Genomic DNA, 19,024 nt, shown 5'->3' with positions numbered 1-19,024 from the left:
CTCCCTAGGCCCAAGCAGGGGCCCTCCGTCCCCTGGGAGGTTGTCTGTCAGTGGCTTTTAGAGTCTTCAAAGCCGGTTAACTGACAAGCATAGAGGGCAGGGGAAGGGATGACCCTCCTGGATTCACCTGCTCTGAGGGGGAGGGGAGGCGGTACTTTAAACCAGTCGTATACCAGGAGTCACTGGCCATGGCCTTCTAGCTCTTTTCCCATCATTATAACACAAGTACGCCCAAAGCAAAAAGGGCCACTTTCCAGAAAGTTCTCTCCCCCTCTCCAAACCTATAAAGATGACTTCTGCCTGCCTCTGATCTAATCCAGGCACTCCTGCTCCCTGAACAGGACAAACATTTAAACCTCCTCGCTCTCCCTTCACAGCTCCACCTCCCGACGGGACTCTCCAGAGCGCCAACGAACTGAAAGGAGAGGGTGGAGAGGGATCTCCAGGGGTGCCTTCGGGCTCACAAGCGCAGCTGCTCACTTCATCACCCCACAACAACCGAGCTCTTCACACTGTTGGGAAGGGACAGGCGCTTCTCCAGGGCTGAAATGGGTGTATTTGCAGGCGCTCGAAATGACACCCTGGCTGCAAGTACTCAGCTGGCAGGAAGTAATCCAAAAGGGGGGAGAGGGAGGGGGGAGGGGGGAAGGAAGGAGAAAAGGAAGGAAGGAAGGAAGGAGAAAAGGAAGGCAGGCAGGAAGGAAGGGGAAGGGAAGGGAGGGAGGGAGGGAGGGAGGGAGGGAAGGGAGCGCAGGGAAGGGGGGGCGCGCGGGCCTCTCCCTCCACGCGCCCAGTGGAGCCCAGAGGCACGCACTCACCCCAGGTAACTTCCCGGGGAGTCTAGCAGTTCAAGTGCATCCAGCCCGCCCTTCCCCCACCCGCCCCGAGAGGACGGGAAGTTCAGCCGAGACTCCCAGCACCTGCCTGCAGCTCCAGGCGGCTGCGTGCGCCAGGCCGGCCGGTGGAGTCGGGAGGCGCCACTCACCTGGCACACAAAGCCTCCGCACACCTCCGGCGGGAGGAGGCACCTGCAGGTCCAGGGGCCGAGGCGTGCGTGACAATGGGAAATTCCAGCAGCACCCGAGCCCCTAACTTCCCCACCCCCGGCGGCATTCTCCCCACCCCCCGCTGCCCCTGGGACTCCGCGGAGGCTCGGGCCGGGCGCAGGGGGGCCGCGGGCGGGGGAAGGGGGCTCATCGTGGCCGCCGGGGCTCGCGGGGCGCCCCTCCCCTGGAGGGAGGGTCCCCAGGCGCGCGGCAGGGATTCACCCGCGGGCGCGGCGCGGGTCCCCGGCCTGCCCGCCGCCGGCTCGGCAGCCCGCCCGCCGCCCGGAGCCGCTTTATGTAAATGAAGCTCAACTCGCAGTTTGCAGCACGCACCGCCCGGGGAAGGGGGGCGGGCGGGGCGGGGGGCCTTCGGGGACCCACATTACACAGCAACAAAGCGGAAGGTTAATTTGAAACTCACAGCCCCGCCGCCGCTCCGCTCCCCAGGCAAAGCCTGACATCTACAGTCGTGCCGGGCGCAGGCCGGGAGCTCGGTGGCGGCCGCGCCCGCGGGGACACGGACACACGGGCGGGCGCCGAGGCCCGAGCGCTCGGGGGCGCTCCCGACGCCCGCCTCTGGGCCGGCCAGGCCGCACCGGGGACGGGAGCTGAGCCCCGAGCGGCTCGGCCTGCGGCGCCCAGGGAGCCGGCCCCGCGGGAACAAAGCCGGGCCGGTCGTCCCCAGGCACTGACCCCTCGCTCATCAAAAGTCAGGGGCTGGGCTAGAATCAGGCAAGAAGAAAGGGAAGCACCCCGGTCACAAAAAGGAGCCTGGGGCCGCCGAACCGGAGCTATCAGAGTCTGGGCCCCAGCCACGTCACAACCAGGCCACTCTAGCTTGGGGACATTAGCCAATGTGGACAGGAATTTATTTGAAACACACACCCATCCTATTAACTGCTTTACAGAGCACTTCTGTTTTTCAGCTGCAGAAACTTATAAAAACATCCCCTGCTCTCCGCGGAGAGTTTAAAGATAGAGTTTTTAATGGGAGAGAAAGAAAAAGGAGAGGAAGAAAAGAAAAGTCGCAGTTTGCAATTAAGCCTCCAATCTCTTTAACAAAACTCACCTTATAAAGCCACATCACTGCAGCCAGGGCAGAGATCACTCCCTACACAGGGAGAGTCTAGGGCTGGGGTCAAATGGGATGTGGTGAGTTACCTGGGCTGGTCACAGCATTTGCTGGCCACTTTTATCTGCCCCCAGGTTTGCCTTTTCCATTCTGATACGCAAAGGCAGCAGTACAGTAATCCCACCGGAAGTCCCCTGTGCTCCCTGCCAGCATCCCCCCCTCCAGTCTGAATTTATTTGCGATTCTGAGCACAGAAAGGCACCTGCTTTCACCCCTTCTAAAAAGCCACCCACCCAGGCTGGCCCCACAGCCTTCAGAGTCTTTTCCGACTGCACAATAATGAAGCATGCAAGTGTTAGAAATATAATAAGCTCACGAGGCGAAGAGCTGTATGTATGGAATTGTATTAGCGTTAAGCACACACTGATGCAGGAGCAAAAGAGGCTTGGCTGCTGAAAACGATCATGTCCCCATGGATAAGGTATTTTGCACAATATAATTCTGGGTGCAAATTAACATAAATATCTAACCTACTGGGTACAGACAACCCCTCTCAACATTTGAATGCAGATAAGAGACTCCAAACATTTTTTTTTTTTTTTCCTCTTTGCAGCTAGGGCCCTGGGTGAAAAGACTGCCTCTGGGGAATCGTGTCCGATTAGGGACAAAGAAGGGCACAAGCCAAATTCAGTCACACATGAAAGCATGAGGGAAGGCGGTGAGGGCGGAGAGCAAAAAAAGGAAAAGTGGAGGATGATTTTGTAAACCTGGGTACGATCACTGCAGAGCTGTATTCAGAGCACCTGACTTCGGGCCCAAGAACAGGTGGTGTTTTCAAAACACACTACTATTTATATTAGCCACATGAGTTGAGAACACCTTAAAGAAAACCAATTAATAATTTAATTGAAAAAGTGACTATGAATAATATATTAAGATGGTGATGGTGGTAATAACGCAGACAACGTGGCATGCACCATACAAAGATGTTCCTGTGAATCTCTTCAGGAAAATGAAGACTCCAGGCCCCCATTCCTTACCTGGAGGTGACCCATGGCCCATCGGATAAATTAAAGGCAGCAAGAAAAATGTGCACGCTCCCGGGAAAATCTAATTTTTCTGCTTTGTCTTAACTTTTATTAACAAGCGACAACCTCATAATCTGGTGACATCATGAAGCTGGTGGGCTGACAGATAAATATCTTCACAACAAAATAAAAGGCAGAATGTCCAAAGAAGCAGCTATTGAGTAATCTGGAAGGATGGAGGGAAACTGGGCAAATGGCCCTTTGGGCATCTGTCCTAACACAGCCAGTGTCCTAGGCATTGCAGTCGCCTCCTGCACTTCAGGGGCTTGACAAGTAGAATAGAGGGGGAGCTGGCTCCCTTTCTTTTATCATCATCGGGCACCAGCTACATACAGAGTGAGGCCTGGTCAAGTTGCCCTTTGTGACAGGTAAAAACTGAACCAGTCTTCCAGAGGCAGGTCATCTATGCCTTCTGAACCGTCATGAGTATAAAAGACCACAAAAACTGGGGTGTTATGAGACTGCTAAACCTTACTCTGTCCTGACTAAAACCAGGAAGCAATTTGTAACTCTGGCTCTTACAGATGGACTCAACCTTTTTTCAATACATGTGGTAAATTCTGTCCCCCAGCTCTGGAATGCCCTGGCTCTTCCAAGGGGGGAAGCTGCTTGATGTTAACCCTGCAGCTTCACCAGCAGTGACAGCCCGACGCTGGCTCTGTCCCCAACACTGTTAACACATAAGCCCACTCTCAGAAAAGGCAAGTCTTCTCTCTAGTTCTCCATAACTCATCTCATCTCATCTGGAAAGCGTAATTGGCAACAGCCAAAAGGATAAATATTTAAAAATAAATCAGGGAACGCTAAGCCTTTCCACACCCCTCCCCTTCCCCACTCTGAGGGCGGAGGGTGTGGGGGGGGGGGAGAGGGGGCAGCCCCTGACATTTTAGCACGCTGGTAAATTATGATGGTCACAACCAACTAGCCAAACTGGCTGTCTCTCTCCTCCACAGATATACTGTGCCCATGGCCAATGCGATATCCTGTCACTTCAGCAGAGGTAAATATGATCTCTGAGCTAAGATTCAGTCAGTAAGATTTAGAAGGCTGGACCTCAGCTCTATTTTCACAACACTACTGGTTTTAGTTGGATTTGTGTATTCTTGCAGAGCCTTCTATTTGTGTTAAATTACACATACACACTGATTTTAACACATGTGCCTAAATAACCTTCAGGTTTTAACAAAGAAAAATTCGGGGGTGGGGGGGGGGGGTGAGGTAAAAGAGAGAGTCCTGAAATAAACAAGGAAACATCTGGAGCCAAATTATGTTCCATGCCCCGAATTTACCTTATCATCTCTAGGCAGTTCTATGTAAGGGCCTGCTACCCACTGGGTGGCCAGGTTCCCATGGGGATGAGACAGTAGTTAGACTCTTCAGAACAGCCCTCACTCACCTACACAGCCACTAGAGGCTGGAGGGCCAAGGCCTACGTAGACACAGATGTTTTGATTCACATTTCTCTGACACAAACCTCAAGGCTTCCATCTATAGCTATAGTGCTAATTCCACAGATTACATTTCACCCCCAAATCAGAGTTGCGTTGATATGTAGTTTATTTTCCCACCCACCCCCTCCAGCTCCAATCTGTTCACACACACACACACACACACACACACACACACACACACGAGAAGTAACTGCTGCTGCTGGTTTTTTTTTTTTTTAACTGTTACTAGGAAGAGCTTTTCCAAATTAATTTGAAAAGGTAAAGCTCAAGTTTTAAGAAAGCAAAAATAAAGAACTTGTCTTAAAAAAGCTTTACCACATTAGGAAAAGAGCTTGCTTGCTTGCTCTCTCTTTTTAAACAAAATATTATTTCTGAAAAGGGCAAAGAGAATTTGCCATGCAAGACTTTTATACCCAAGGGGATTCTTACATTTGTGTTTCTAAACCTTGAAATTGAGAATTTTAATGAAAAGGCAGACCAATGCTTAAGGACAACATCACAATCAGAGTGCACCACCATAGGAGAGAGACGCTTTGTCAGAGGTCAGGGAGAAGTGGATTCCTATTTTGGTCTTAGGCCATCCCCACAGCCTGACACCATGCACTGCCCAATACAAACCACTGAATGCTTGGAGGGGAAGTGAGGTTGGAGGTAGAAGAAAGGAAAAAGGAAAGAAGAGGGGAAAATCAAAGGAGGCGGGGGCAAGGCAGGCCCCTTTATAAAAATCTTAAGATTCTTTTTTTTTTTAATTCTCAATAAAGCATCAATTCCACGGTAGATACCAACAGTTCCTCAGCACGTGTGTTAAGACAATCAATTACACAATATATCAGGAGCACAATAACCTGGATCCAAAAAAATTTTTTTTAATGGAGGCATTCCATTTGGGTCTGTAATTCTTTTCCATCAAGGAACCACTTTAAAGTATGGGGCCGACTCCTGCGAAGAGATAAACAAAAGCTGACCCTTTCACGCTTCCCGCCAAATGATTCTAGAATCCTGTTTTCTTATCTTTTCATTTTAGTGCATTTTTGCTCGAAATCTTGCTAATCTGACTTAAGAACCCGAAGCTGAAATTTCACATAGCCTCCAAGTCAGCCAGTGTTTTAGAATTTGGCTTTCTATTGAGGTTGTTCCAATCGCCAGTGAGGCCTACGGTAAAATGTGCTTCATGCTGTTCCATTTGTCTCTCTGCAGACAAATAGAAACTGTGAAATTTAAAGAATGGATGAAAAAAAATCTAAAACAAAGAGGTTAAAAAAATAGGACAAATGTTTTTGCTTTTGTGTCTCCCTGGAGCAATTGTTTGGGGGAGTCTGCATTGACAATCACCATGAGAAGGCCATCTAAAGGCGATGCGCACACAAGGGGACTCCTTGCCTGCTGCCTTTGGTCTGGGAGAAAAAGCACCTTAGCTCCGTTCTCCAGGAACAAAAGGCCAGGGCCACGGAAGGGGGGAGAGGTTACTGGGGCTTTCACATGGAGCCAAGTGTCAATGCAGCTTCATTTTTCACCCGTCTTAGTTGGAAAGCAGCTCAGTGAACTTCCTACTGACTGCTTTTCCCTCTCTCCCTATTATTTCTACACGTAAAAGAACAATAATATTTTTTTTAACCTAAAACCCATCATCCTATTAGAGGGAAGTCTTGAGGGCCTGCAAGGTCAGTTCTTCCTCCTTCTTTTTCCCCCCTCTACCTTTTTATTTTTATGGAGGCGGGGGGTTTCCAATTGCAGATTCCAATTACATGGGAATCAGAGACACTGGGTGTTGTGGTCATTCCTAGTAACACCAGAACAGACTTTATGTCTACAAAAAGGCAGGGAACAGAAAAAATAAATGCCTCCCCCCCCAAAATAAATAAATAAATAAATAAATAAAAGAGCAGAGAAAGAAAGTGATGTTGGGAGGCTAAGGGATACGGCCCTGGAACATTTTCTTTTTCTCCCAGAATGAAGCCACTAATGCCAGTTTCAGATTTTGCAAGATTCAAAGTCATCATAACCAGTTTGGGGGTTTGTGTGGTGTGGTGTGGTGTTTTGTTTTTTTTTTTTTGTTTTTTTTTGGGGGGGGGAGTGGAGTGGCATGGAGAAGACAGAGACAATAAAGTCGTATTAAAGACATACGCAAGGTGTGCATCTGGGGAGAGGGGGATGTGTTTCAAAGAAAGGAAGCTGGGATGAATCACTGCATGCCAGGAAAATACCAGGGCAAGTGGATGTTGGAGTGTTTAACCAGATTCAAAGCTGGAAACATCTCCCCCAGAGAGCAAACCCTAGGACTAGGCCACGCCAAGCAACCCTCAGTCTTTGAACCCAGACCCGGCAGAGCAGGAACACGTTTCCCCCTCCCCAGGCAGCCACGGGGCTCCAAGGCACCGGCAGAAAAGCCAGGCGGGGCAGGGATGAGAAGGCCCTGCAAAGAAGCACAATAAACAACTCAAATATGAACGGAAATGACATCAGCAAAGTGAAGGACCTGTTTATTGCAGATCAAAACAAAACAAACTTCCAAACCTTTTGTGTACACAAGATAACTCTATAAAAAGCCTTCCTAAAATGTCACCAGGGTTGACACATCAGCGGCCCAAGAAAACATGACAGTTACTATGTGGGGGGGTGGAGGGAGAGGGAGGGAAGACGATGGGAGGGAAGAGAAAATCAGAAGGGGACAAACACCCAACAGACTATTCCCCTCTCTCCAGAGCCTTAATATTTATTGGTGTTTATAATCTAAAAGCCTTGCTCTGTGTTTCACTTAATACAAGGCCAGACAGTGCTGTCTAATGAGGCAGCATTACAATCAGCTTGTAATACTGAATTTTTAATGCTGCCAAGGATTCTGTTACATAATAATATGAAAACCAGAAGCTGGAAAGTGGGCTCGTGGTGACAGGACACTGGAAGCTCTGGGCGAGAGGCCCCACCTTCCTCTGCCCTCTCCCACCTCCTGGCCTGCCAGGGGCCCTGACCAGGAGGGCAGTGTGCAAACCGAGAGGATTCCTCAGGAAATCCACTGTTTCTTTTCTTATTATGCTCTCTGGCCAAAAGTTTTATTTCAAGAGTTTGCATTCTAGCTTATCTGGGGTTAGAGTCCTCAAAAGAAAATTCTTTTTGTTTCTGGTTTTGTTTTGTTTTTTTTGTGGGTTTGTTTTTTTTTTTTTTTTGGAGAGGCTGTTCTGTTGACAAGACAAGGACAAGGAATACAGGCCAAGGGGTACCTCATTTTAAGCAAACCCAATAATTTGGGGGTGGAAATCACAGAGAGAAAAAGAACGAAGAAGATGGGTGAGAGGTTTGAAGGCAGCTGACCCTATTCACAGCTGCTCACTCAGTTTACATTGGTGTAATTTAAAAGCATATATACAGCCGCCGTTGCTCCTCTCTGCAATACCCCAAGACTGTAAATCTATAACCACTGCAATGATTTAGTGATTAAAAACATGATAACATATTGTGTAACTGCAAACCACAGAACCCCTGCCAACTCTCCTCCAAGATAAAGGGGGGGGAAAAAATACAGAAAATGTGTTGCTTGCAGCGATCTTCCTAAAACCCAAAAGATTTTAATGAAAGAACCTATACAGTAGACGGATCGGAAAAGGGTGAGTGAATTCTACGTGAAGCCAGCGAGGGGGGGGGGGAGAAAGGGCAGCTTTATGTGGGATTCTTTTCCTTGTACTAACAAATTACGACCTAAACATGCCTTTTCTTTTCTCTCTCTCTCTTTTTTAATAGTTTGTTGTAACTGGAATAACTGGTCTTGTGTGCTGTCTTGCATATTCAAAGCTGCTTTGTAATCGGATCTGGACACCCAACCTTATTTGCCTGAACTCAACAGGGGTGTTTTTATTTTTTTTCTTTCCCTCCCCCTCCTCCTTCGTTTTGTTTTGGACTCAGTGCTGTGGGTTTTCTGTCCGGGCTGGAGCAGACCTACGCAGGCAGCCACGCCGGTGCCTTTAAGCTGCAGAGCAAACACCTGAGAGGGTGGCACAATTTGTAACATGGCAGGAGGAGCCTAAAATATACACAAAAAAATAAAATCAAAGCAGCTGTCGGGGTTTTGGCCTGTGAACAGCTGACCTGACCCCATTCTGTATATTCTTTTATTTCCCCATGGCAGGATTCCTGCACCTTGGGTCAGATTCTAACTCAATGTGACCCTGGGAGGAAGACAGTCACTGAGCCCTGGAAAACTGCTCCATATTTAATGGGGGGAGGGGGGCAAGGGCATAGGCATTCAGATTCCCCTTGTGTGGACACCCACACAGCATGTACGGACACACATCTCACACACACACGCAAGCACATATGCGCATGCATGCGCGCGCACATACATGCACACACACACCTGTCAAGAGTGCAGGCCATGGGGCCAGTTTCAGTCCAGCTGTCTCAGCACACACCACTGAGAGCTTGAACTTTCCTTGTAACTCTCCCCAAATCTTCATGCTCACATCTCTACCTATAAACACATACACATGCACACACCCACACAGTTCCAGAGACTTTCTATGTTTAAAAAGTCCGCAGATCCAAACTGCCCCCTCTCTACCGCAGAGAGGGGGCAGTTTATTCAGAGAAATCAACAGGAAAGAGCATTTGCAAATATTTATATAAGCCCTGTGCGTTTCAGCATTAAGTAATTAAAAACTAAAACTCGGCAGGGGGAAGGGAGGAGACACACAGGCAGAGGAAGGCTGCCGGCCTACAGTGGGTTTTGCTGCCCACACCTCATCTTCCCCAAACCACAATCCTTTCAAAACTGACTCTACACTTTTTACGAAATCCTGTTCCTGCCCCATTTGCTAGACTATTTCAAAATCATCTCCAAATATGGATTCACCTACCACCAAGCTTTCAAGCCTGACTATAAGATAAGTGTCTGCAGCGTCTCTCTCTCTCTGTCTCTCTCTCTCTCTCTCTCTCTCTCTCTCTCTCTCTCACCCCCCACCCCTTACACACACAGAGCAAGCCTTACTTTTGACACTGCTTCCATCTCTGGCGTATTCCCCTCTCAATGACTTGCACCAGTTAGCTATCTCACGTTGTAACATGGGAAGTGGGCCCCTGAAGTGGCAATTCAATAAGCGAATTCCCAGCCCCTAAACATCCCCCTCCGATACGCCCTGTTCCCCTCAACCCACAGGACACCTCCACCTTCTGGGGTCAGTACCTGCAACCTCCATATGTAAACAGATTCACCAAGAACAACAATGACAGTGAGATGAAGGAGTTTTCAAACGAGCCACTATCCAGTGAACTTCCCCAACGTTGCTCCCGAGGCTGGGCCGTCAGGTCGGCTTATATTGTGTCTGTAAATCCGCCCCGAGAAGCCCAGCAAGGCAGCGGAGGGAGCACCCTGCAGCGACCGCAGACATTTACAGTAAATGTCGGTCCACCGGTGCAGCACAATGCCCGACTGATTATGCAGATCCTGATCCATCTTCACCCCCTACCATTTTCCTTTCCCAGGGCCTCCAAATAAGTTGGCCTGTCACTAGCTAGAATCGCAAAGTAGGGAGAAAAAAGTAAATTTTTTCCCAAAAAACCCATAATAAATCCTCAAGTGTCCCCACTGAAAGGGCTGAGTCTTTTTTTTTTTAATTCCAAAGTGAATTTATGTTCTGTAATTTGCATTACAGTCGACCGATCGCCCTCTGTCATATGCTTCAAAGGTACTTCACAAACCCCCTTTAAAAGTCACTAGAACTGGAGGCCAGAAAAAGGCAATCAGCCTCCTTTTTCCCGATAGTCCTTAGATCAAGTTTCAATAATTGAGACCAAATAAAAATTGTCATATTTACGCTACTTCAAAGCAACAAGGGGGGGGTTGGGGGGGTGATTTCTGAAAGCACTTGTAATCAAAGGACGTGCCGGGGGAAGCACTGCACAACATTTCGCCAAAGTCTGATTCTGAGCAACAGATTAACGCGTGGAGTAGAAGGCCTTGCTGAGGGTTCCACGCCCCCGCGAGCAGCCCCGAGCACGGAGTCCACGCGCGGCCCAAACACACCGCGTCCCGCCGCCTCGGGCTGCGCGGCGCGGCGGCTGTGCAAGGAGATGCCCGTGAACAGGCGTCGTGTCCAGAGCAGAAACATGGCTCGCGCGCCGAGGGGAGCGGGCTCGGGGCCGGAGAAGGGGCGCGGGGCAGAGTGGGGAACGGAAAGTAAACAGTCCCGGATTCGCGCGAGGGAAAAAAAAAAAAAAAAGAAGAAGAGGCGAAGAAGAAAGGGGGGGCGCCAGGGACCCTCCCGACGCCTCTCCCCGCGGCTGGCCGGGGCGAGGCCGGCCGGGCGGGTGCAGCCCCGGCGGGCGGCGCGGCCCGGCCCGGCAGCCCCCGGCGTCCAGGCGGAGCCCCCGGGCGCGCGGCGGCCGGCGGGGCGGGCGCGGGGCGGGCGCGGGCGGCGTGGGGCGGGCGGCCGCCGCGGCCCCCTCCGGCCCGGCCCGGCCCCGGCGTCCCCGGCCGGGAGCCCCAGCGCCGCGCGCTCGGCCGGCGGGCGCCCCGCGGTAGCGGCAGCAGCGGCGCCGGCTCCGGGCCGGGTGCGCGCCCCGCGCGGCGGCTCCCCCGGGGCCCGGCGCCTCCGGGGTGGGGCGAAGTTGGGGGCCGGGGCGCCCCCACACCGCGGCCCCCCCGCCGGCCGCCGCCTTTGTCTCGGCGCCCGGACCCCGGCCGCCGGCCGCCCTCCCGCCCGCGCCCCGGCCCGGCCCGGCCCGGCCCGGCCCCGGCGCTGCGAACTCCGGCCGGGCGGGCGGGCGGGCGGGCGCCTCCGCCGGGGGGCGCGGGCCGCGGGCGGGCGCGGGGGGCGGCGGCGGCGGCGGGGCCGGAAGAGAAAGAGAAAGTTTGCGCGGGGCCGGCGCGGGCCGGGCCGGGCGGGGCGGGCGCGCCCCATGCAAAGCAGCGGCGCCCCGAGGAGCCCCGCGCCCGGCGGCGGCGGCGGCGGCGGGAGGAGGAGGCGGAGGCGCGGGCGGCGGCGGCGGCGGCGGGAAAAAAAAGAGGGAAAAGTTGCCACTTACGCGGTCGCGCGGCGGCTGCGGCGGCGCGGCTGGCGGCGGCGGCGGCGGCGGGCGCTGGCGGCGCGTGGAGTCCCGGGCGGAGGCGCGCGGGCCGCGGCGCCCATCAAGGCAGCAGCGGCGGCCGGCGGGGGGCGGCGGCGGCGGAGGACGCGCGGCTGGCGGCGGCGGCGGCGGCGGCGGAGCTGGGGCGCGCGCGGCGGAGCCCGGGGCGGGAGGCGGCCGCAGCCGGGGAGCCGGAGCCGCCGCCGCCGCTGCCGCCGCGCAGCATGGTTGGCGGGAGGTGCAGCCCCCGGCGCGGGCAGGGGCCGCGGACGAGAAGCGGCGGCGGCGGCGGCGGCTCTAGGCTGTAATTGGGATGCAAAGCAGGCGGCGGCGGCGGCGGCGGCGGCGGTGGCGGCGGCGGCGGCGGCGGCGGCGGCGGCGGCCGGGAGGAGGCGGCGGCGGCGGCGGCGGCGGCGGCTGCAGCGGTCGGAGGGGACGCGCTGGAAGTGGGAGCTGATGAGTGAAAAGAAAAAAAAGTCTTTGGATCTTTATTCTGCTAATTAGTTTCCTGCAAAAAATGGCTGTGATTAATTCAGTGCGCATGTGCTTCATTACCCAGGCACGACGGGAAGGGCTAATTAGCCACCTTCTGGATCAATAAGATTCAGCAAAAAAGAGGCGGGGGGCGGGGGCGGGGCGGGGCGCGGGGGCGGCGCGGCCGGGCGGGAACCGGGCGAGGATGCGCCGGGCGCGGGGCGCGGGGCGCGGGCCGGCGCGGGCCCGGGCGGCTCCAAAAGTTTGTGCCTGTGTCACACGCGCGCTCACACGCGCCCACACGCGCACACACACGCGCGCCCACACGCGCGCCCCGAGCAGTGGCAGGAGCGGGCGCAACAATGGGAACCTGCCCCGGGATTTCTTTTTTTTTTTTAAAGATTCCCCTCCCATCCCCCTCGCGCGCGCGGGTTTTTTTTTTTTTTTTTTTAACTTCTCTTCCCTTTTCTCCCTTCCCCCGAGGGCAGCGCGTCCAGCCCACGGGAGCGCCCCGGGGCGCGCGGGGACCGGGGCTCCCGCCACGCGGGGAGGGCGCGGGGCGCGCGGGGCCGCGCCGGGGAGGCCGCTCCGGGCGCGAGTCTGAGGTTTTGTTTTATTTAATTTTTTTTTTTTTAAAGGAGGAGAATTGCCTCCTCCAGGGGCGAGGACAGATGAGGGGAAATAGGAGGCAAACTTTTAACGCAGCCCCGAGACCCCAAACACGGGCTGCGTGGACGTCGCGCTCAAGGAAGGTGCGATGGACCCTCCCGGGCCGGGCGGGCAGGACCCGGGGAGGGTCGAGCAGGAGCAAAAGGGGGAGCGTGAGTCAGAGCTGGAAGGGGCTGAGCTCGGGGGAGACCAGGAGAGGCGAAGTCGCACTTGGAAACAAGCACAACTTTCTACCTTTCTGGACTTGAGAGCACAGTGCAACCAGCTTTCCCGTGTAAAACCTGGAAAGCAGATGTTTTCAAAACACAGGAAGCTATTTTGCCATCAAAAGCAGGGATGTAATAAAGGCAGTGAAAAATAATTTCAGATTAAATTCATAAGAAAGCAAACCAATATATTTAAAGAGCGAGGAAAGGTCTAGAGTGTAGGGGGGGGGATTACATACCCCTTCCCTGATGCAAAAGAAAAAAAAGAAAAAGAAAAAGTCTCACAGCTACCTCTTAAGAGTTGGGAGCAGAGTCTTGAAGCCAAAGGGCTTGAAATGAGAGGATGGATTTCACATAAAGACTAGGAGCCGAGCATCCCAGCAGAACCCAAAGCAGATTCCCTGGAATCAAAGACAGCAGCCAGGGACTCTGCTACTGTACGGATCCCAGGACATCAAAGCCATCACTTAGGCGGGTGCACAGTACCACCAAAAAGCAAGCAAACAAACGGAGAGCAAGAGTCAGGCAGAGTCAGTGTCTCTCTCTCTCTCTCTCTCTCTCTCTCTCTCTCTCTCTCTCTCCCTTTCAAATCCTAGCTTCAGCGTCACTGGTACTGCAGTAGATTTTTTTCTAATGACAACTGTGTGTTTATGTAAGTCCTAAATATGAACTGGTATCATTGCAGTTACAACGTCTGGAGTAAAATTAAATGCAATGTGCACCTTAAGTGACCTGCAAACAAATGTAAAACCAGCATTAATGATTCTGAAGGCATTATTAGTGAACCCTGTAATATCAGGTAGAGAGCACGCACTAAAACTTATTTTTCTTAGGAAAAAAAAAATAATCTTGCCCCAGTCTAGCTGGATTATTTATTTGAGAAGGCATATGGGATATAATCAGGAAATCTGTTTGATTAGAAAGGGATTCTTCATTTTGAGAGATTTTTTTTTTTTCCAATGCTCTTAAGAGCATGCAGCTTCTTAGTCAAGACTGGGGGAGAAAACCGGTTTAGGATTTTGCAGGGTTACCTCATCTAATCCTTCTGAATTCACTCTGGGAATAATGCTGTTTTATTGGGGGGGGGGGAAGAAAATACATTTAGAAAAATCAGGGGTTTCCTCTCCATGAGCCCAATCTGGATTACCATTCAAACTTTTCCTGGCTGCTTCTCCATGCAGGACAGTTGATCAATACAGCCGAGTCCAGCCTGGCTTGCTACAGGTCTCACCAGTCAGTGCCTGCAAAACCTTTGTCATTTTCTAAATATAAAAAAGCTAAAAGTTATTGTAGAAGAAGGGGCTTTTTTTTGTCCCCTGCACAATGTGTCTTTTGTGAGGTTAATGCCATTCTGGGCTCTCGATAGCCCTGGACAATGGAAACTCTCCAGGAGCCTGCAAAGACTCTCGCTTTTTTCTCTCTTGGTTTTTTTTTTTTTTTTAAAGAGAAGGATGAAACATTCCTACAGTCCAAAAGCAACTTCTACTTTGATTAAATAAATATTTATCCTTATTGTAGCCATTGTATATTTTTACCTTCAGTTTGTCCGGTTTCTTGATTATTATTTTAAATTTTTCACTGGCAACAGTTAATCTCTTTTTTTTTTCCCTTTCAGTCCAAAGTGCAGGTCAGTGTAAAATGTAGCAGACTGGAAGAAGACTGGTTAAATTCTGAATTTTTCCATAATACATCAGGTAAGGAAAATTGTTCAGACCCTCAGGAGTATATTTGGTTCCTATATGTCTTCATGAGTCTTCATAGATCTGTTAGTTTAATTTTTTTAAGATGTAGCAGAATTAAATTTCTCCTTTGTAGATCTTGAAAATTCACTTAATTTTTTTTTTGTATTTTCTTTTAAAAATTTCAATAATACTAAAAGCGAACTTGTAGCTTGTGTCTTAATACAAAACGGCGCCGAGGCAGTCAGTATCTCCACTAGTATAGGCTTTTGGGGGGGGGGATATTCTGGATATAAATGTATTTATGTTGCAATATAGGAAAATGTCAGCTTAATCTGGTAAATACTTATGCTAATTTTACTGAGTGAATTCGTTATAAGGAGGAGAAGGACCAAGCTTGTATGACTGGATAAGGCTTAGGCGATAATTCAACATCTATATGGATTATTTTATGTACAAAATGAAAAAAAAGGAACCAAGAAATTCAAAATCTAAATCCTTCATTTAGCTGGCAAGAGGGCAGAAAATTTTAGACCATTCTGTTTTTAAGACACTTACAGAAGAGAGGAAAAGTGGGAATGTAGGGGAAATATTACAATGATGTATCTATTTCTCTGCCTCTTGCTCCAATAAATGGATATATACACAAAGATAGATGCATAAATGGGCACATAAATATACATTTGAATGCCTTTAGATGCCTTTGCATCTCGCGTGTAAGTGGATATATATGTGCACACAAATATACAAGGTGCACATAAATGCAGGTACTGTACGGAGCTGTAGGAGGGCTCGCTCGCTAGGGGTTTGTTTCCAGATCTGTTTGAAGCTTTTTTTTTTCCCTTTCAAATATAACATAGAAATGTTGATTTCATGATGAAGAGATGGCTGGTGAATTTGAGTAAGAATCTGATCCCTTGCAATTTTCATAACCTGGAGTTGCAATGTGAGCAGCTATTATTTGGTCCAAGAGCTAGCAATGCAGTGGGCCAGTCTTCAGGGAGAAGGGAGGTGAACTCACTTCCAAAGAACCTAGCTTCTGGGCCCTGGATTTTCTTCTGTTGGGGGACTGGGTGACACAAAAACAAAAACAAAAGAAGAAAAAGAAAAAAGAAAAAGGAGGAGGAAAAAAAAGAAAACCCCCGTGTGGATGCTGGGAGGTTGAAAGGACGCCTCTCCGAACTACTCCAGAGACAGATCTAAGAGAAGGGCTGCTGGGGAAGAATGTGCGGGTCCCTTTCTGAGTGTGTATTGTTATTCTAAGTCTATTGTATAGACGTGTTACTGTCCTTTCATTTGCCACGACAACATATGGATCCCATAAATGCAGACATGCCGAAGTGCATCTGTCTGGGTAGTTAACACGATCCAAACATCCCTCTTCGTTCCGCTAACTCGGGCTCTTCCTCGGGCTCCCCGGCAGTGCTCCGGGCTGCCGGCTGGTGCCCCGGGCTCAAAGTGCCCCACAGTCTCGCCCTTTTGTGGTCCTGTGGTGCGATCCAAGGTGCCGTGCCGGGGGGAGGCGGGCTGAACGCTGAGCCGGGGTCAGAGGCTCTGCTGCCTGCTGCCCCCAGCACGCGGGGAGGGAAGGGTTAAGCAGCCCCAGCCTAGGGAAGGGGCTGCGTGCATCCCAGAGTGAGGTGCAGGCACCGGCAGCTGTGATTTAGGGGTCAAGTCCGAGATCACCTTTCTCCTGCCTCTGGAAATGGCAGAAGATGAGGTAGGGAGGGAGAAACAGGAGGGAGAGGCAGCTAGGCGCCACACTTGGCACTCCATCCATCCGTCCTGTCCTCTCCCTCCACCTCCCAACCCACCCCCTGACCCCAAGACAAATGGAACAGTTCCCCTTTCTCCTAGGGTGCAGGGTGGAGTTCTGAGCATCCAGAACCCGCTCCATCTGCGGCTCTGCCCAATGGTTACACCAGTGCGCCCTGAGCCTCAAGTACCAAATCGGAAAGTTTGCTCTTAAGGTATCAGAGGGTGAGCAGCTGAGTAAAAAATGCTCCCCTTTTGCAGGAAACGAGGATGCCTTTGCAGGATGAGGCGATTGGCGCCAGCCCCTGAGACCCAGGTCACGCGCCTCACGGTCCCGAGCGCATGTACACAGTGGTGTCCATTACATGCAGCTTCTTGCTTTGTGCCCATGTTCTCAGTCAAAAGCTTTCTTCCCCCAACTCGGGCAGCCCGGAGAATACTTTTGTCAAAATATTTTTCACGCCTGAGAGATAACCAAAAACCAAATTCAGATTTGTGTCTGAGGCGTTTCACTGGAAAAGAGCAAAGCCTCTGAAGTTTCCTTTTGTTTTGGCCCTGAGCCGGGTGCAACCGGCTGTGTCTCCAGTGCCCAGGTGAAGTCCTGGGTGAGTAGGGGTGCATCCAAGGTGCCCCCCAAAGCGGCTTTAATTGAGAAAGTACTCAAATCTCCCCCCCATACACACACACACCACACAAGATTGGACATTCGGACGACAACTCTTTTGGAAAGTTAGTCCAAGAAAAAGGAGTTTCTGGGGGGAAAACAACTAGCTCAAAGTGACAGAGTGAAATGGGAACTCGCTCCCTGGGGGACAGGAGAGAGGTGGGAGGTACCGAGCGCACCTAGGGAGACTAGTGAGCAAGGAGGGCCATGTGCAAGGCGAGGTGGGCAGGGCACAGCCGGCAGGCGTGGTGATGTGCGTCCCAGACGCCCTTCCAGCTGCTAGTCTGAGGGCGAATCGCCCCGATTTCAGCTTCTGCTTCCAGGGCCAAGAGCCGAACAGCTGGTCCAGAAGGCAGCTGAGGTCTGTCTTCCTAGCCCCGCCACCCCTAACCTCACTGGAGCCTCCAAAACATGGAAATCAAACCAAATTGGCCGCTAGAGTCTAGAGAGGTTTTATCCCTGGGGCTAGGGGGAGGGAACAAACCCTTTTTTTCCCCCTTCTTTTGAACTCCCGATTCAAAAGAGCCCACAACCTACTCTTGAGTGCCATCCCCAGTACGTGGATTGTGGGTAGGTTTCATTCTTTTATTTTTTTCCCTATTTCTCAGAAGTAAAACCTTTAAAGAATTAGCCCCAAACTTGGAGCTCCTGTGCCGGGTCCTTGAAAGAGTTCCAAATGATAAAGCTTGCCCTTCATTTCAAATACATGGCGCATTGTGAAAATGCAGGGTAATTAGTCAGTTCCAAGGTCTGAGTCAGATTCCCAGTTTCCTAGGCTCCTTTGCAACCCAGGTTCCTAAGGCTCCTTTGCAATGGAAATCTGAAATCCAACCTTGGGGCAAGAGTCTGCCCGGAGCTAGAGGCTCTCCTGGTCTCTGCACCGCGAGCAGCACCGGTGAGCAGCTCCGGCTTCTCTGTTGGTGACCTGGTGCAAGAAGTTTGCACTGTATCTAAACCCCGGGGCGGGTGAGAACAGAGAGACTAACCTCATCGCCTTGCAACAAGGTGAACAACTCCAGGATAAGAGACCCTCTGTCTGGCTACGATCGCTTTAGGGATTTCCAAAGGCATAACTTGGAGGGAATAATCGAGGCTTTCTGCTTGCCAGCCAGAGGCAAAAAAAAAAAGGTGGGGGGGGGGATCCTAATCCTTGACAGTCAGGAGGGGCGTTGAGGCTGGGAGCAGGGCTGGAGGGGGGGTGGCAACTGAGACCTGGTGCCCATTTGTACCTCTAGCCCGCCAGGCTGGTGGGAAGTGGGCGCCTGGAGTAGCACGTGCATTGTTGACACAGCCACGCACGCCTGCGCTGATGGAGGGATGCGCGGCCGAGCCACCCCCCCTGCTGCACTTCTTGCAGGCTTGGCTTGTTTAATGGCCAGGGAATCGAGTGCCTTCACCCCTTCCACCCCCCCTTTTTTTCCTGAGAAATATAAAACGGTATCTATGCCATGTACATATTCTGAAGAAACGTGCATCTTTTTTTTCCTGGAGAAATACCTGGCGTCATAATATTTCTGATTTAAGGAGTGAGGGAAATCTTTGAAGTGGAGGAAATCAGTGGGGGACGAACTATCTTTTCCTGATTTTTTTGTGCCTCTCCTCAAAGCCAGTAATGGAATTTAAAATGAGTGACTCCCAGTCCTCTCCCTCCCTCCCATTCCATTTTGCTCTCTTCATCCCAGAAAACATCTGTGGTAACCAACTGCACGTCTAAGGGGACGGTTTAAAGAGAAACAAGGTTTGGGGCAGACATCAACTTTCTTTTTCTTTTTCAAATGAAGCTGAAAAAAATTCCAAGGACAATTTAAGCACCAAACGGCATCAAACAGATATTTTTCCAAAGCAAAAAATTTCCAATTCGTTT

Source organism: Talpa europaea, assembly GCF_964194135.1.
Source record: "Talpa europaea genome assembly, chromosome: 16".
In the NCBI taxonomy this organism is placed as follows: Eukaryota; Metazoa; Chordata; class Mammalia; order Eulipotyphla; family Talpidae; genus Talpa; species Talpa europaea.
Note: the sequence above shows the minus strand (reverse complement) of the source record.